Here is a 17,276-nt window from a genome sequence, read left to right on the forward strand (position 1 = left end):
ACAAGTCAACTGGAAAATTACTCCCGGCTGACCTGTCTTAGGAAATGTTCTAATTTACATCAGTTCTGGAAAAAGCCACTTTTGCAACCTGTCTCTTTGTGGCAGTATTGGAGTGCTTATATCACATACACAGAATTAAGTCTTTTATTTTTAGGCATCGATTCTGTAAGAGGTGTTTTTGCCTCTGTGAGCTTACCCAGTTTTGCCCAAGTAGAATATCAAACAAAGCAGTCATCTCTGATACCTCAAGTCTAGTAAGTTGTATGTAACAATGTCTGTGGGACTCCGTAACTCTGAGGTTTGTGCCAATGACAAAAGAATCTGTTGAGAGTGATTGAAAGCAGGTTTTGAAATGAGAATTTACCAGTTATAAAGTGTGGTAGGGGAGGGAAGAGGTACAAATAACACAGTATCTTCCTTTAGTCTATAATATCCCTCCTCTATTCCCTCTTATTAAAATGTAATATCCCAACATGAAGACAAAATAGAAAATATAATTGCCATGAACTTCAGAAACCATGAAACATAATAGCAAATGAAATCAGCTGCACAAATTATGAAACTTGTTTTTTGGTTCTATTTTGTGAAGACATAGTAAGCCTTTCAAATTTGTCATCATGGTAGAAATAAAGAGCAGGGTAAACTATGTGCCCATGTCACCGAAGGAATCCACCATTGCCTTTTCAGTTTATGCTTCTCCACTCACAAATCCTTCACCTCTGATGTGAATAGGGGGATGTGAGGATGCCTGCAATTTACTACAGTAGCTGAAACCTAAGGCATTAAGTAAAACTAACCCACGAACATCACACTCCTAAGTTAAGAAAAATTTAAGATACCCAGGCGAGCTACCTGTTAGCTCTACATCTGCCAGTCTGCTGCCATTTGAGCTCTGGCTTCTCATCCTTGTTACAAAACCTGGGCTCTTACCTGGTTATTTGTGCTTCATCTCCCAGCTTGAAAGGCAATTCTTGTCTTGCCCCTGTCTTGTTTCCGTCTGGCTTCTATCCTGTCTGGTGTTCGAATTTCCCAAGACCTGAGAATGTACGTTTTTTATTTTGAGCAGATATGGAACATGGGTCCTGTGTCTGGTGTGGCTGCTTTGGCAAGACCCCTCTATCTGTTCCAGGCCACTTGCCAGCCCAGATGTCTGCAGTTACAGTTGCCAGACCCCCCCTTAGCTACAGAATATCTGTCTGGCATCCAGTCTTTGTCCTAGCAAATCCTGCCCAGTTGAATTCTGACTAGCTGGTTCTGATAGTAGATTAATGTATATGATGGGGAAAAAGGGGGGTGTCGTCTCAGAATGTAGGTTGATATGGAATCAAGGAGGATCTTGGATACTTATTAAAGAGTATAAGGTTCATTGGGATGATAGAAAGTGAATGTTTTCTGAGCAAGGTAATGACAGGGTCTCCACAGTACTTTATAAAGGAAGTGATGTTAGACCTATTTCTAGGATAAATAGGACAAGACCTTACATTAATGATACGTATGGAATACAGTTGGGCCTTGAACAACACTGGGGTTAGAGTGTCCCAAACCCTGCACAGTGGAAAATCTGCATATAACTTTCGACTGTACAGTACGCTCTTCAAAGCAACTGCATATTGAGCCAACTGCAGATCTAAAACAATATCTGGGAATCTGCAGTTGGGAATCCGTGGTTGCGAATGCGAAAATACTGTTTTCAATCTGCTGTCGGTTGAATCTGCGGATACGAAACCTATGGATGTGAAATCTGTGGATAGGAAGGGTCAACTGTATTTATTGAAAAAAAATCCTCGAATAAATGGACCCGCGCAGTTCAAGCCTGCGTCGTTCAAGTCAACAGTATCATAAAGATCTTAACTCGGTTGTGCGCTGCAGGAGTGGGAGTGGAAGAAGCCTCGAGAAGAGTAAGGCCTGGTGTTTCCTTCCGAGTGACTGGGTAAGGCCGCATCACTGCATCGGTGGTTGTCAGGTGCGGTGGGGAGAGAGGATGTGCGTGGTTTTGGACTTGGGAGCTTTGAGCAGAGAAGGAACATTCGTGAGGAGTAATCCAAAGTCATTGACTGAGGTGAAGGCGTGGAGCTGGGGGCGGGGTGTGGGGTTGGGGCGTCAGTGAGTCAGTGTGTGGAGGCTCCTCTCGGCATTATGACGCTGTTCAGATGTTCTGAGTGGAAAGATCCTTGCGCTCCACGTAAACACGAACTTAAGCTCCAGGACAGCCTCAGGGGTGCTGGAGCCTGACCTAGGCAACACGGCGCACGATGAGGAGTGGAGGCTTTCAGGTAGAGGAGCGAGATTCAAACCTTGCTCACCTGTTTACAAGCTGTGTGACCTGGGGCAGGTTACTTAACACCTGTGAGCCTGCGTCAACTCATGTATAAAATAAGATTAATAATAATACTCTCTAGCAGGGTTATACGGTTTAGTGATGCTTGATTTTAGTACTTCCCATGTTGCCTGACAAAAAAGGAGATGTGTAGCAAATTGTAGCTATTATTATTACCGGACTATGGTGTTCACAAATGATTACGATGTTTTTGAAGTTTTGTTCATTGTAAGTCATTGGATGAGTCCCTTTGTGTTTTTACAGTGTTTTAAAATTTTTTTAATTTACATTTGCTTTAGTTAAAAAAATTAAATTAAAATTGTATATTTTTAATGTGTGCAACATGATATACATAATGAAATGATTATTACTGTCAAGCTAAATAATGCATTGATCACCTCACATAGTTATCTTTTTTTTTTGTATTGAGAACACCTGAAATCTACTTTCTTAGCAAATTTCTAGTATACAATATGGTATTGTTAGCTATAGTCATTATGGTATGCATTAGATCTCTCTAGAACTTATTCATCTTACATAACTATAAATTTGTAGCCTTTGACCAACAACTTTCCATTTTGCCCACGCCCCTGCTCCTGGCTCCTGGTAACCACCATTATATTATATGCTCCTATGAATTCAACTTTTTAATATTCCACATATAAGTGAGATCTGTATTTTCCTTTTCCACAGTGTTTTTTAAGTTCACTAGTTCTAGCGAGGCTCTCATGACTAAGAAGGGTAGGAAGCACTAACATGTTTTATGGACAAGGATCCCTGGGCCAGAGTGGGTGAGGTATGCCTGTGATACTGTGGGCTCAGGCCTGCCCTTCACACACGCACAAAGCTGAACAGAAATCTGCAATTGTGGGAGGAATATGCTGATTCTCACCAGATTCTTAAATCTGCCCTTTTTCTACTTTGCACTGGAAAATATCCTTGGGAACACAAATTATGCCTTAAGCAACCACCTGGTATGATTGCCGACTTTCCCTTCTAAAGAAAAACAAGAGCCCGCCCCCAGCCTCCAGCTCTTATCTTTCTGTGCAACTGATTTGTGCTAATCCAGGATTCATTCCATTTCCAACGCCGTCACCGTATGACCAGACTGCGTGGAAATGAGCCGAAGTGGGAGGCAGCAGGCGGTGGGCTCTTTGCATGAGCAGTCTTGCTGCGCCCTAACTTGCAGAGGGCCAGGGCATCTATGCCGTGTGCACAAGCACACAGGTCAGTGGGGCAGGTCAAAGGAGAGAGCCCAGGAACCTGGGAACAATGACCTGTCCCTCACGGTCGTCCATTGTCTCCAGTGGAAGCCATCCATCATGCTGCTGCTCTCCCGCTTCTCTCAGCAGCTGGAAGGGCCAGCTGCCTCCCCGCAGGATCTTTTCTTTTTCTGGCCTGCCCCAGGAGCACTTGATGGCTGTCTTTTCAGAGCTATTTCCTCTTCAGACCCCTTATGCACAACGTTTTGAATGCTGTGAGGCCAACCCCATTTTGAACTCTTTTGAAGTTTTTACATTGTGGTGGGTGGAGGAATGCAAACTAGGGATCATCTTGGCTGATCCCTCCGAAGTTGTCCACAGCAAAATGGGGGACTTTGAAGTCAGATTTTTGAGTGCAAAGACATATCATGCTTTCAAATTTCCCGTTGTCTTGATTAAGTAGGAAGAGTGAGCAGCACGTACCAGGCAGCCTGTTGCTGGCATGAATCAAGTGGTCCTGCCCTTTTTTCATCCGATGTGAAGATATGAGCACTGGGCTCCCAGTCAGTCCGTAGGGAAATTGTTTTTGCATGTAACGCATCACCCGGCCTTTGTTAAAATATTATTGCAGAAATTTTTCCAGAGCCGTGAGCAAAGTCTGTTTGTGATTCAGTCATGATGGAAACATGCTGCATGTGTGTTGCAAGGTAACATTAGATTTAGTGACTCAGATGAGCAGTTAACTTAGATTTAATGGGGCTGTAATTGTACAGTGAATTTTAAATGCCCTTTTGATTATTGCATCAGGGTTTTTATTGAAATGCATACTTGTCATTATATCTTAATGTCTTAAAAACAATTACCTCAAGTCCAATAAGAGAGAACCCAGTAAGAACATCCAATTGCCTCTCAAGGTGCCAGGTTTTCAATTTCAGGTTTGTGGATTTTCACTGACCTTGACATTTTCCTCATAATGGTGATACAAAGATAAATTTGGTTGGCATGCTTAGTAATTATTTTCATCAGACGATTTTTCTAATAAGAACCCGAAATTATTCATTCTACCTTTTTCTTCTTCAGGCTGTTTTCTACTACTCACATTTGTGGTCACTCCATTCCCCCAAGGCTGGTGAAGATATGAGACAATATACTTATGGTTCCCTGAGATAAATTTATTCTTTAGTCTAATTCGAGAAATAGTGAGTACCTACAATATACCAGGCTTTAGACTAGTTTCTGAGACATAAAAATGAATTCAGATATTATCCTTGTTGTCGAAAATCTTCTCCTTTCTTGTCCTCCTCCTCCTCTTTCTCTTTCATCATCATAATAGTTACTGTCGTCCAGATTATCTATTCAATATGTACACTATAGGATCCACATACTAATTTCTCTTATACGTCTTATCTCAATTACGACTCAAAAAAACCCTATGATTAGGTGCCATCATTATTCCCATTCTGCAGATGAGAACATTATAACTTGGAGAAGTTAAATACCTCAGCAGCAGAGCTGAGGTTCAAGGCGAGGTCTGTTTGGTTGTAGCTTCCACCCTTTGAACCTCAAAAGTATGTGATCCTTCATGTCACTCTGTCACTGTCAACATTTGGAACAGTGTTCCAGGAACTACAGCTTAGAGTGAATCTCCTAGAGTGCTCCATAATGGAGGCTCAGTTAACTTTTTCTTTTCTTTTCTTTAAAATTTTTTTTTGTTTACTATGGTGACATATGGTAATAATGAAATCTAGGAGGTTTCAGGCATACAATTCAACACTAAGGCGCATATATATATATATATATATATATATTTACATTGTGTGTTCACTGGTCATAGTTACATTTCTTTCTGTCACCACATACTTGACCTATTTTACCCCATCTATCTCCCTCCTTCCTCCACCCCTCTACCCTCTGGTCTGTTGTCCATGTCTATGAGTCTCTGCTCCTTTGTTCTATTCATTTGTTGCTTTTAGGTTTATATCCCACGTATAAGTGATATCATGTGATTTTCAACTTTTTCTGTCTGGGTTATTTTGCTTAGCATGATTATCTCGAGGTCCATCCATGTTGTCGCAAATGGCAGTATTTCATCTCTTCTTATGGCTGAGTAATATTCTATTGTATAAATGTACCACAGCTTCTTTATCCAGTCATCTATCGTAGGACATTTTGGTTGCTTCCATGTTCTGGGCACCTTGAATAATGCTGCAAATACCTTTTTGATTATGGATTTTCAAGTCTTTGGGTAAATATCCGGTAGAGGGATTACTAGATCATATGGTAGATCGAGTCTTAGTTTTTTGAGGAACTACTATACTGTTTTCCATAGAGGCTATACCTATTTACAGTCTCACTAGCAGTGTATGAGGGTTCCTTTGTCTCTGCATCCTCTCCAACATTCGTTTTACTTGTCCTATAGATTATAGCTATCCTAACAGGTGTGAGATGGTATTTCATTGTGGTTTCGATTTGCATTTCCCTCATAGCTAGCAATGTTGAGCATCTTTTCATATGTTTGCTGGCTATTTGTATGACTTCTTGGGAGAAGTGTCTGTTCAGGTCCTCTACCCATTTTTTGATTGGATAATTTGTTTTTTTGTTGTTATTGATTTGTATGAGTTCATTGTATATTTCGGATCTTAGGTTCTTATCAGAGATATTGCTTACAAATATCTTTTCCCATTTGGATGATTGTCTCTTTACCTTGTTGACAATTTCTTTTGCAGTGCAGAAACTTTTTAGTTAGATATAGTCCCATTCACTTATTTTTGCTTTTACTTCCGTTGCTTTTGAGGTAAAATTTACAAAATCTTCTTCAAGTCTAAGGTCCATGGGTTTAGATCCTATGCTTTCTTCTAAGCAATTTATTGTTTCAGGTCTTATATTCAGGTTCTTAATCCATTTTGAGTTAATTTTGGTCTAATTTTATTCTTTTGCAGGTGGCTTTCCAGTTTTCCCAGCACCATTTATTGAAGAGGCTTTCCTTTCTCCACTGTGGTTTTGGCTCTTTTGTCAAAAATTATTGGCCCATATAAACATGAGTTTACTTCTGGACTCTCGATTTTGTTCTACTGATCCATGTGTCTGCTTGTCTGCCAGTACCATGCCGTTTTGATTATAGTCACTTTGTAGCGTAATTTGAAGTCAGGCAGAGTTATGCTTCCTGCCTTGTTCTTTGTTTTTCAGGAAGACTTTGGAAATTTGGGGTCTTTCGTGTTTTCATACAAATCTGCTGATTTTTTGTTCTATTTCTTTAAGAAATGCCAATGGGATTTTGATGGGGATTGCATTAAATTTGTATGATGCTTTAGGTAATAAAGTCATTTTAACTATGTTGATTCTTCCAATCCAAGAAGATGGAATATCTTTCCATTTCTTTGAAACTTCTTCAATTTCTTTTAATAGGGTCTTATCATGTAAGTCCTTCACATGTTCCATTAAATATATTCCTAGATATTTTCTTTTTTTGTTGCTATGGCCAAAGGAATTATTTTTTCCACTTCTTTTTCTGTATCCAGAAACTTTACTGTATTTGCTTATTGTTTCTAGTAGTGACTTTTAAAGTTCTGGCTCCACTTCCGTGCCCTGTGAGTTAACTTAGAAGGTGAAACTACTCGTTCATCCCTTCCACCTGTTCTCCAGGACTTTGTGCACAGGGCTCCCTTTGCCAGCAATGCCAGAAATGTCTTCTCCACCTGTCAGAATCCTCCCCACTCTTCAAGGTGCCTCTAAGCTCTGAAGCTCTTTCTCATCCTCTAAGTAAGAATTACTTCTTCACCTGTCAGAATCCTCCCCACTCTTCAAGGTGCCTCCAAACTCTGAAGCTCTCTCTCATCCTCTAAGTAAGAATCAAGGAAATCTTGGTACTTCTTTTGCAGTCAGTAGCCCCATCTACTTTGTTAACTGTTCACTTTTACCTTTAGTATCTTTTACCACCCCACATAGCCCTTGAATGGATCTTGCCCTTCTTGGTGGATCCATGACACCAAACATAGTGTCTTATAAATATTAATCCTAAGAAATTACTTGCTGAATTAAATATTTATTTAACCGCAAGAGATGCATGACACAATTTAAGATGCTATATGTTAGGAGAAAATGTGTTCTATAATTCCAAGATACAGTTTCTGAAATTCTTCATTCAAGGATTTTTATAAGAATAGGGCCATTCAGGAAGGACTCAGAATGCTTTTTGCTTTTTTTGCACTGGATTACTACTAAAAATTTAAGAAATCACAGGAAAGATAAAGTGATTATGTTTTCAGCCCTGGGATTACTCATGGAAAGGAAAATTTTAAACAAACAAAACCAACATATGAAGTAAACAACTAAGCATAGAGGTAAGGCCCTTATACTGAATGACCTTTGGATCTAAAATAATGGAAAGGTACCAGCATGGATTTGTAAATTTAATTTTGTTGTTTATAGAGATCAGTTATACATATACACACACATTTATGAATATAATACATGATAAATATCTCAGGTCTTGACTTTAGGGTTAATTAGTCTTCTTTTATGCCACACTATTTCTCTTGATGTATTTACTATATATAAATTATTCTTTCTTATTAAACGCTGAGCTTGCTAAGTGGTTGCTCAGTAGTACCTGTTTAAAGAAAGAATCATTTGAATTAAAGTGTGATAAAAATCCATTTTGGTAAATAAAATTACCTATGAGGTAGAATAATGCAGTATTGACAAGAAATGTAAATAGATGTTTAACTCTTAGGCTTCACCTAGACCATCTTAATGTTTAGAAGGTGATGATATTTGCTAACACTGCTTGTATGCATATCACACACAGGGTTCTGTTCTAAGTGCTGTCCTGTTCTGCTCTTTTACTTATGAGGAAACTGAGGCATAGAGTTTAAGTAACCTCCTCATAGTTACATATCTAGTAATGGCAGAGGAACTCTACCAGAGCCCAATTTTAATAATACCTGTGATAGTAATCTTACCCTGCATGTGCTTATGACTTAATTCTTTGTGAGGGTGTTTGCACTTTCTCTTATATTCCTGTTATTTATTGATAAACTTTACTCTAACAACTGCACTTCTTCCTGGAGGAACAAAAGTAAATAAGTGACCAGCTCACCTTAAAGCCCTCAGAGTCGAGTGGGAATGACCTCAGAGCACTGATGACCTGGCTTCTTGTTTGACATAGTTAATAAAATTTGTGACATTAGACAAGCCATTTAATGAATCTTTAATGTGGTCGAGGTCTTGTAAGGTGACAGAGCTAGGCTAAACCTGGAGTGGAATGGCTCATTGTTTATAAAAGGGCACCCTCTTAAAGCTGACACTAGATCCTTTCAGTTTTATGTGGAATATGAGGAGGAGTTTTATTTATGTCTTTTGATTCAAAACTTAATACAATTTCCATCTAAAATGAGTATCTTATTCTCTTGGTTATAATTGCTGCATACAACTATAGTGCTATGCACTGAACAACTACAGAGGGCACCATTCACTTAAACTGTGATAAAAATGACATCCTTGGAATTGGGCAATGTAGTGGCTCTGTATTTGGCAATTCAATTTCCCATACAAGCAGCCCTTCTGATATTGTCGTTATTACTTCTATGTTAAGACAAAGCTCCATACCGAAGAATGATAAATGAATATAATGGGAGTGCATCTGTGGGTCTCCGTGGTGCAGTGGTTGGAGATTTTGGATCCTCTAGATCTTTATTAGCTCTTGATTCAGACTCATTTACTTTGTGTAGATTCTAAAACCCCTCATGTGGTCACATGAGACCAGTGTTGCCTATTTTCTATCAGTGTAAGACAGAAAGCAAAATTGAGCCAATGATGTAATTGCGTTAGAAATATAAAACTGGGAGCAGATGCTGAGGGAACTAAGCAAGTTCATCAGGCTCAAGGCAGTTTCAAGGAATGAAGGAAATGAGCAAGACCTGAAGGTAGAATCCAGTGAGGAAGAACATTTGGCAGAATCAGCCTGAAAGTGGGAAGAAACAGCAAGAGAATCAGGACTTATATTTGTTTTCAGCAGATTAGATTTTCAAATCATGACCAAAGGTTCTGAAAGGTCCTCATCTTTCTCTTAAAGACATCCAATCACCTCTTTTGTAGTGGTCAGTCTGAGGGGCCTGAAAAGTACCAGTATGCTACTTATCCCAGAGGTATTTGAATGTTAATTATAGGTGGAGAGATCTCACAGCAAAGGGTAATAAGTGAATTTTAAGTGATGGTTAAGAGAGACATTTCGAGAAGGGGACACTTCTTGGAATGATTCAAATCAGATGACCCCTGCACATGCTTGTCAAGCCCACTATAGTCCCAGAAAGGGATAACACACAAGACCACCTCTACATACTCAATTTTCAAAGGAAAAATGTTTACCTAAAACGGAAACATTTTTCTTTCCACTTACTAATAGATAATACACACATAGTTCATGTATTATTGAATTTCCTTGTGTCATCTTTTAAAAACATTTTGTTTTCATCATTTAGAGATTATCGCTTTTTATTTAGAGTCTTGAGGACAGGCAGAAATTTTTTTTTCATGACTCTCCTGGAATGCCTTCATGACTGTATTCTCAATTACTAATTAGTAACTCAATTCAACATAAATGTTCATATCACTCACCTAAGTGGTTACAGAGTGTTCTGGCTCCCAGGAAAATGACATCAATTAAAAATTGTCAAAGTTCTTTCCAATTCTTTAGTCTCGGATAACCCATACTCTCTCTCTGTATTATTCCTACACATATAATATACACACTCTCACACTTTATGGCTTTCTTTATGTCTACTGCCCTATGGTATAGTTGTTAAATAAATGCCTATGTTATATTCATTATTTATTCTTCAAAGTGATAGTAGCAAAAATAAGATTCTTGCTTTTGAGGAAATAAATGCACACAAGGTTAGACTAAAATTTCCTGAAAGACCTGTGGTATTTTAAATAAATGGAATCCTCAGCTCTGCTATGTGCAATTCTGATGTGTTGTAGAACACAGGGCTAATATTGTTCAAGAAGGGATTCGAACCATGACTTTCCCATTCTAGGCAGCCTTTGGTAGGATGTTCTTTCACATTCCTCTATCAGTCACCTCTTTGCCTTTGTAGTACTTGCTGGCAGGAATCCATGGCCCTCAGGCTCCCCAGGAGCCCACACTGTGGTGTCCTTTACCCTCTCTCCTCGTGCTCCTTGTACGCTCCATGCTCTGGAGTTTTCTCCCTTGCCATACACCTTTAAACCCTGTAGTATAATAGAAAATAAGTATTTGGTCTTTCTCTTTGGTCCTTAGCGCAGAACTCCTAAAACACTTGGAATCTTCTGAGTAGTGAGGATCTTTTGTATGCTAATGAGATGATTCCTAGCTGGGGATGGGGCATCTGGAGGATTAGGGGCTGAGAGTGAGGGCCTAGGTAGTTTCAGGATGGGGATTTGTTGCTAGAAAATACCAAGCTATAATTAGAAGGTTAGAACTTTCAGCCTGCCCTTTGACCTCCAGGGAGAGGAGAAGGGCTGGAGACTGAGTTCAAGCACCAGAGTCCAATAACTTAATCCATTATGTCCATGTAAAAAAACTACCATAAAAACCTCTAAGCAGTAGGGTTCAGGGAACTTCTAAGTTTGTGAACACATCCACATGCTGGGGAGGAGGTACATATTTTGACTTCAGGGGGACAGAGACTCCTGAACTTGGCACCCTTCTGTAGCTTATCTTGCGTATCTTTTCATCTGGTTATTCATTTGTATTTTTTATAAGAAATTGTGACAGTAAGTTTAGCACTTTATTGAGTTCCATGAGTTGTTCGAGCAAATTATTAAACCTTTGGGGGAGATCATGGAAACTCTCAAATTAGTAGTTGGCCAGGCAGAAGTGTGGGTAGCCTTTGGCGTCTGAACTGGTGGCAGTCTTGTGAGACTGAGTCCTTAACCTGTGAGGATCTGTGTTAACTCTGGATGTCAGAATTGAACTGAATTGAATTGAACTGAATTGAATTGTTGCAAACATAGTTGGCATTAGAGAATTGAAGAATTATTTGATTTCAGGAAAACACATACACACGTACGTTTGCTGTCAGAAGTGGTGTCCAGAAACACCACACAGACCCTGATTTCTGTTAGGACCACTTTGCTTTGCATTAAAATTACTAAATTCTCAATGTGAAACTCTTCTTTTCCTAGGCAATATATTGGCATTTTACCAGGGACTTTCAACAGCTTCTTTAAAAGTGTTCCTAATAGTGGGACATCTCCAGTGTGGCAGACCAGTGCAGAATATATACTTGAGTAGGCAATGTTGCAATGCAGAAATTATACCACATTGGCAATGGATGTAGAAGAACCCTTGGATATACCATTTTAAAACAATGGTATTGATGAAGAAATATTTTTATCACCCGATAAGAATATCTACAGTGCATATCACAGGATAATAGTGATGATAGTGATGATGATGATCGTGATGATGATGATAAATGTTTAACATTTAATGATTTATTTCTGTGGCCTGTTTCAAAATGCCCGATGACGGTCAAAGTACTGAGAACAGAAGTGCAATTATCCTTTTAGTTTGAAAGATAGAAAGTGCATTATTTTTCTCTATTGCAGTGATTGTTAGAACTTGTGTTGTGATAATGGATCCACAAGGTAGATGGATCCAGATCACTCATCACCACATGGCAGAATTATTGAAATCTACAGTAGACTTTGTGTGAGCAAGGAACAAGCTATTATTGTGTTGAGATGCTGAGATTGTGGTTGCTATTTAATGTAGGATTGTTTAACTATGTTTCCTTTAAGAGTCATCTTCCTCCCAGGAAGTACAAAGTTAAAGCTCCCTTTTTCTGTGCATAAGGAAAGACTCCTCTGATGTATCCCCACTAGGGGTAGAAACTGCCCTTCACCCCTGAGTGTTTCATCTGCAGGCTAGGAAGCCACCCAAAAGAAAGTGAATGGCTGAGCTTCATGCTCTACTGCTGTGCTCTAATTTGTCTACCCAACAATTCACTCTGCTTCTCCAAAGGAGATAAAGAATGTTATGCTGATGGATGTCCTACTACATGGGATCTGAGGCCCAGAGATGAGAACTTCTCTATAGTACTCCCCAGCCTTTTTTCTCTCCTTACACATTGAGTTTACCTTTAAGCCTATGATCCACTAGGGGGTGTGCAGTACCCTCAGAGGAGGAGATTAGAGTGTCTCAGGGTAGGCTTGACCCCATCTTCCCAAGACTGATCTCACCAGATAAAATTCCTGGATTTCTCTTCCCTAGAGTACTAGAGGGAACTACTGAGCACTTTGGCCCTGAAACTCTGAAATGGGTTAGACAGTAGATCTGGAATTACTCCCTGACCTCTCTGAATTCACAGTCGCAGTTTTGAGATGAGAGGGGTTGCCATGGAATAAGAGGAGAAGCCCTGGAGGATGAGCGAGATAATACAATAAGGATCAGGAGGAAAACGTTAGCACTTCTGTTTATCGATTTTTTTTTTTAAATGGGGGAAAAATTATTTTTTACTAATGTCTGATATACAGATGTGTAGATTTGGGCTATATGTCAGTAGGTCCTTCTGAGTCAGGCAAAGTACTAAATGAAGATGAGTGTCCATAGCTGGAGGGCTCGTCATAGTACGTCCACTTGGTTTCAGCATACCATGTTGCATGTGCTGTGTTAACTACAATTACATATTACGTCATCTCCGTTTAACTAAACTGATCTTCACGAAATGGACAAATGGCTTGAAATGAGTTCTGCAAAAACAATCAGGTAAAATGAACAAACACAAACACATCTTAGATCTAAAATGAGAAAAGCAAGCTTTATTAAGTCATAAGAAAATGAAGTGCTTATACTTCTAGGATGAATACTTCTTCAATGACATTATGAAGTAAAAACAGCCATAATCTTGTAAGATCTGATAAAAAAAAATGGGCCAAAACATCGAAAGTCATGAAGAAAACTAGTTGATAGAATGAATTTACATCCAGTTTAATAAAGAAAACCCTAACCCCAAACGTATACATTTCCTTGAAATATTAACTATTGGTAATATGAAGCAACCATAAATATTAAAATATATAAATTAATGCTCATTTAATTTTATGTTATAATTATCTATTTGATGTATGTATTAGTACATATATATGTATACAACTTACATATTAAATTTTTTTAACTTAAAATATTTTGAATGTCTATATACATATAGACATTCAAAAAATTTTATTGAGGAAGTTGTCAGTCATCTCAGACAAATTTGGAGAGGACTCTTAGAGAAGTCTACACACTTATTGCAGACTGTCCCGAAGCTCAGCAGAAAGAAATTTTGGAACCAGATGGGAAACCCGGTTCTCATCCTTGAAGATGTGGGATCAACGAGGGTACCACAGTGCCAAAACAGGTCAAAAGAAAGTTGGAAGCTCCTTGTATGTTTTTCAAGAAGGCAAAGATTGATAATACACATATTTCTTTAATGTAGAACTTCTCAGACTTTTAAAAAGTTAACACGTGTTAAGAAACCTTGAGATGGATAATATTCAGCATTGCCCCAAATAATTACAGAATCCTGTATACTTGTGTGTGTATGAATGCGTGTGTATGTGTGTAGCATAGAACAGTTCTGAGGAATCACTGAGATAGATAGACAATTATTTCTTTTCTTATATTTCATTTGCAAATGATATCAATAGGCCTTTTGAGCAAATGCCATTTTGTCATAAGCCTTCTTCCCTCTTTGAAGTTCAGATAGTTCTTTAATTAGAAATAGCTCTGTTTAAAGCTATTCACATAACTTTTAGGCAAGAAAGTCCTAAGGAAGTATTTAGGATAGTAGTTTGTTATTCAGTGCAGGTGTTATAAATTTTAAGGGCTGGTTAGTTTTCCACCATAAAATTTGGAAGGAATGGTCACTCACTCATGAATGGGTAACAACCATGACAAAAGCGCATTCCAGTTAGCCATAGTAGGCAGAGTAATGGCCTCCCAATGATGTCTACCTCCTCGTTCTCAGAACCAGTAAATATGTTATCTTACATGGCAAAAAGTACTTTGCATATATGATTAAATTAGAACTTTGAGATGGAGTGATTACCCTGAATTATCTTAGTGCATGGGTATCTAGTGTGGCTATCCATACAGTCACAGGGGTCCTTATAACTGGAAGGAGGCAAAAGAAGAAAGACCAAAGATGTGACTATGGAAGAGTAGTCAGAGAGATACAGTATTGCTAGCTTTAAATATGGCAGGGAGCCACAAACCAGATTGTAGGTAGCCTCTATAAGTTGGAAAAGGCAAGGAAATGGGCTCCTATGTAGGATGTTAAGAAAGGAATGCAACAATTTGACTTTAGTTTAGTGAGAGGCATGATGGACTTTTAGCCTACAGAACTGCAGGATAATACATTGGTGGTGTTTTAAGCCACTGAATTCATGGTAATTTGTTATGGCAACAATAGTAAACTCATACAGCCCTATAGAAAGACCTCTTGTCTTGCTTTCTCTCTCTCTCTCTTTCTCTGGAGTAGATGGAACATGCCTTTGCTCCTATACCATTGGCATCAAGTGTAGGAATTCATGATCTCTTCTGACCCCAATACCTTAGGGCTCCGTAGACTACTGGGATTGCTCTTCTAGAGGGGCAAGAGCTGAGATTTCTACACTGTCTTGGAGTAGGGGTCCTCCTGGCTCTTCACCACAAAATTCAAGGAATACAAAAGGCAGCATTATTACTTGTTTAATTTTTTCTACCTGTGTCTGGAAAATTTCTGCCATTTGGAAAGAGGAAAAGAGAAATAATCTTTAACCAGATTAAAACTGATTTGGAATAATTATCCTCAGGGTTTGATCTATCTGTAATATCAATCTGCATAAATCAGCATTTTCTCTACTCTCAACTTCCTGCAATTTAATCGTTCAGTGGTGTGTGCACGTGTGCGTGTGTGTGTGTATGTGTGCGTGTGTTCACACACACATGCATGTGAATTAGCTATATAATCATGCCAAATCACTCCGTGTGTCCCAAGACTGCACAGACACAGCCTTAAAGTGACATGTACACGCCACTTATTTATTTTAAATACTTTATTAATAATGCATTTTCTTCTTCTAGGTTAAGGATTGTCCCATTCTTCACAGTAACTATTAGAGGTAATAAATGAAGTTAATACTATGAGAACAGTAATAATCTTTCGAAAATTGTGTACCTGAATATGTTATTCAGATCAGTAGTTAATTTAATAATCAATTACAATTTTTGTAATTGCCCTAAATGTAAATATGTTTCTGTTCATATTGTTTTCTTAGCTGAACTATGAAATTTTTATATATTGGAGTTTGAATTGATCTTTTATAAAAACCTTAAGAAATGAAAATTTTTCTCAGTCACATTGGAGTGACATTATTGGATTTTTTCTTTGTGATTATGTTTATATAAATTAAAAGAATGTCTTCAAATTTTAAAGGTCAAATGTGCACGAATTAAATTACTTCAGTCCCAGTATATTTGGAGGAGAAGACTTTGAAATTTGCTAGAAAATGGCAAAATAATGTTTTTACTCCAATTCCTTCTTCTTTGAGCTATTCATATCTTTCTGCAACCCATCTCTGCATCACAGATTTGAACAGTCCAGAATATCGACATTGTAGTATCTACCATGACACAAAATGTTTACAATTCTTCCCTGAGCCGGTATCTGTTACAAACAGCATGTTACTTACAACATCACAAAAAGCTTTTTATGTGAGTGACATAGACAGCACCTGAGTCACAAAGGTGAATAGTATGCATTATTGCTTTTGAATGAAATTCATCTCTGAGCCTGATGCTGTATACTAAATAATAATGATGATAAAAATCTACCTAATGGCATTGCGGACCAAAATACAAATATCTTATTACAGTATTTTCTGTTCAGGGAATGATGTAGACATCTCTTGGGTACCTTTTCCTTTTTCTGACCTGCATACAAATGGAAGAGTTATTGGTTTGGTCTGATAACTTGCTTGGAATATATGATAGGGTCAAACCAATTATCTTCTTGGCTGAACTATTTTAGAAAACCTGCAGATATTTGCATTACATTAGGGAATGTTTTACCATGACAAACACAATTCTGATCAATAGAATTCGATCAAGAAGACTTTTTATCTTTTTTTCCCAAAAAGTCATTGGTTCACAAAACCTCACATTCTGGCCCAATTCATGGAAGTGTTAAAGCACTACAAAAAAGTTTCAGCTGTGCTGAGAAACCTTTTTGTAGGTTTGTAATTTGTGCTCTCCAAACTCCTGGCAAAACAGGGAGCTAGGAACATTCTGGTGGGGTGGGAGTAGTTCATGGGAAGGCTCCACCACCAGTTTCTTTCCCAGGACCAGCAATAAGTGTGACATTTCCTCCTCCTGCGTTAACACTTTGCAAACATCTTGGCCTAACTTTCAGAACCAGTAGTTATCATTTCCTCCTTTGCTTTTGGCCTAGGTCTTCCATGACTCCCCCTTCCTCCTCCCAATTTATTTAACCTCATCTCATCAAATCCCTCCCCTTCTACTGCTCTTGGGGTTTTGAGGAATGGTAATTGTAAACCAAAAAAGAAAAAGACACAGATATCAGAAAGGATGTCAAATATTCATCATTTTTGTTAGTAAGTCAGGGTTGGAGATTGTGGTTTTATCTAAGACTGGACAACAAAAGCCTCTTCTTACTCTTCTCTTTAGGGTACAGGATTCTACCCTGGTGGGTTAGTGGGCTGAAGGGAAACAGAATTTCTCCTTTAACGAG

The 17,276-nt window shown here is 38.5% G+C and overlaps 1 protein-coding gene across 1 annotated transcript in view; it reads left to right on the forward strand.

Moving 5' to 3' along the window:
• Positions 1 to 1,885: 1,885 nt before the first annotated feature.
• NCKAP5 (NCK associated protein 5) overlaps positions 1,886 to 17,276 on the forward strand; it is a 909,219-nt gene continuing 893,828 nt past the window's right edge. Inside the window, exon 1 of the mRNA XM_036235766.1 lies at positions 1,886 to 1,930. The gene's annotated coding sequence lies outside the window, so the exon portion shown is untranslated. The remainder of the gene's footprint in view (positions 1,931 to 17,276) is intronic.

Source organism: Rousettus aegyptiacus, unplaced genomic scaffold (genome assembly GCF_014176215.1).
Source record: "Rousettus aegyptiacus isolate mRouAeg1 unplaced genomic scaffold, mRouAeg1.p scaffold_m13_p_2, whole genome shotgun sequence".
NCBI classification, from domain to species: domain Eukaryota; kingdom Metazoa; phylum Chordata; class Mammalia; order Chiroptera; family Pteropodidae; genus Rousettus; species Rousettus aegyptiacus.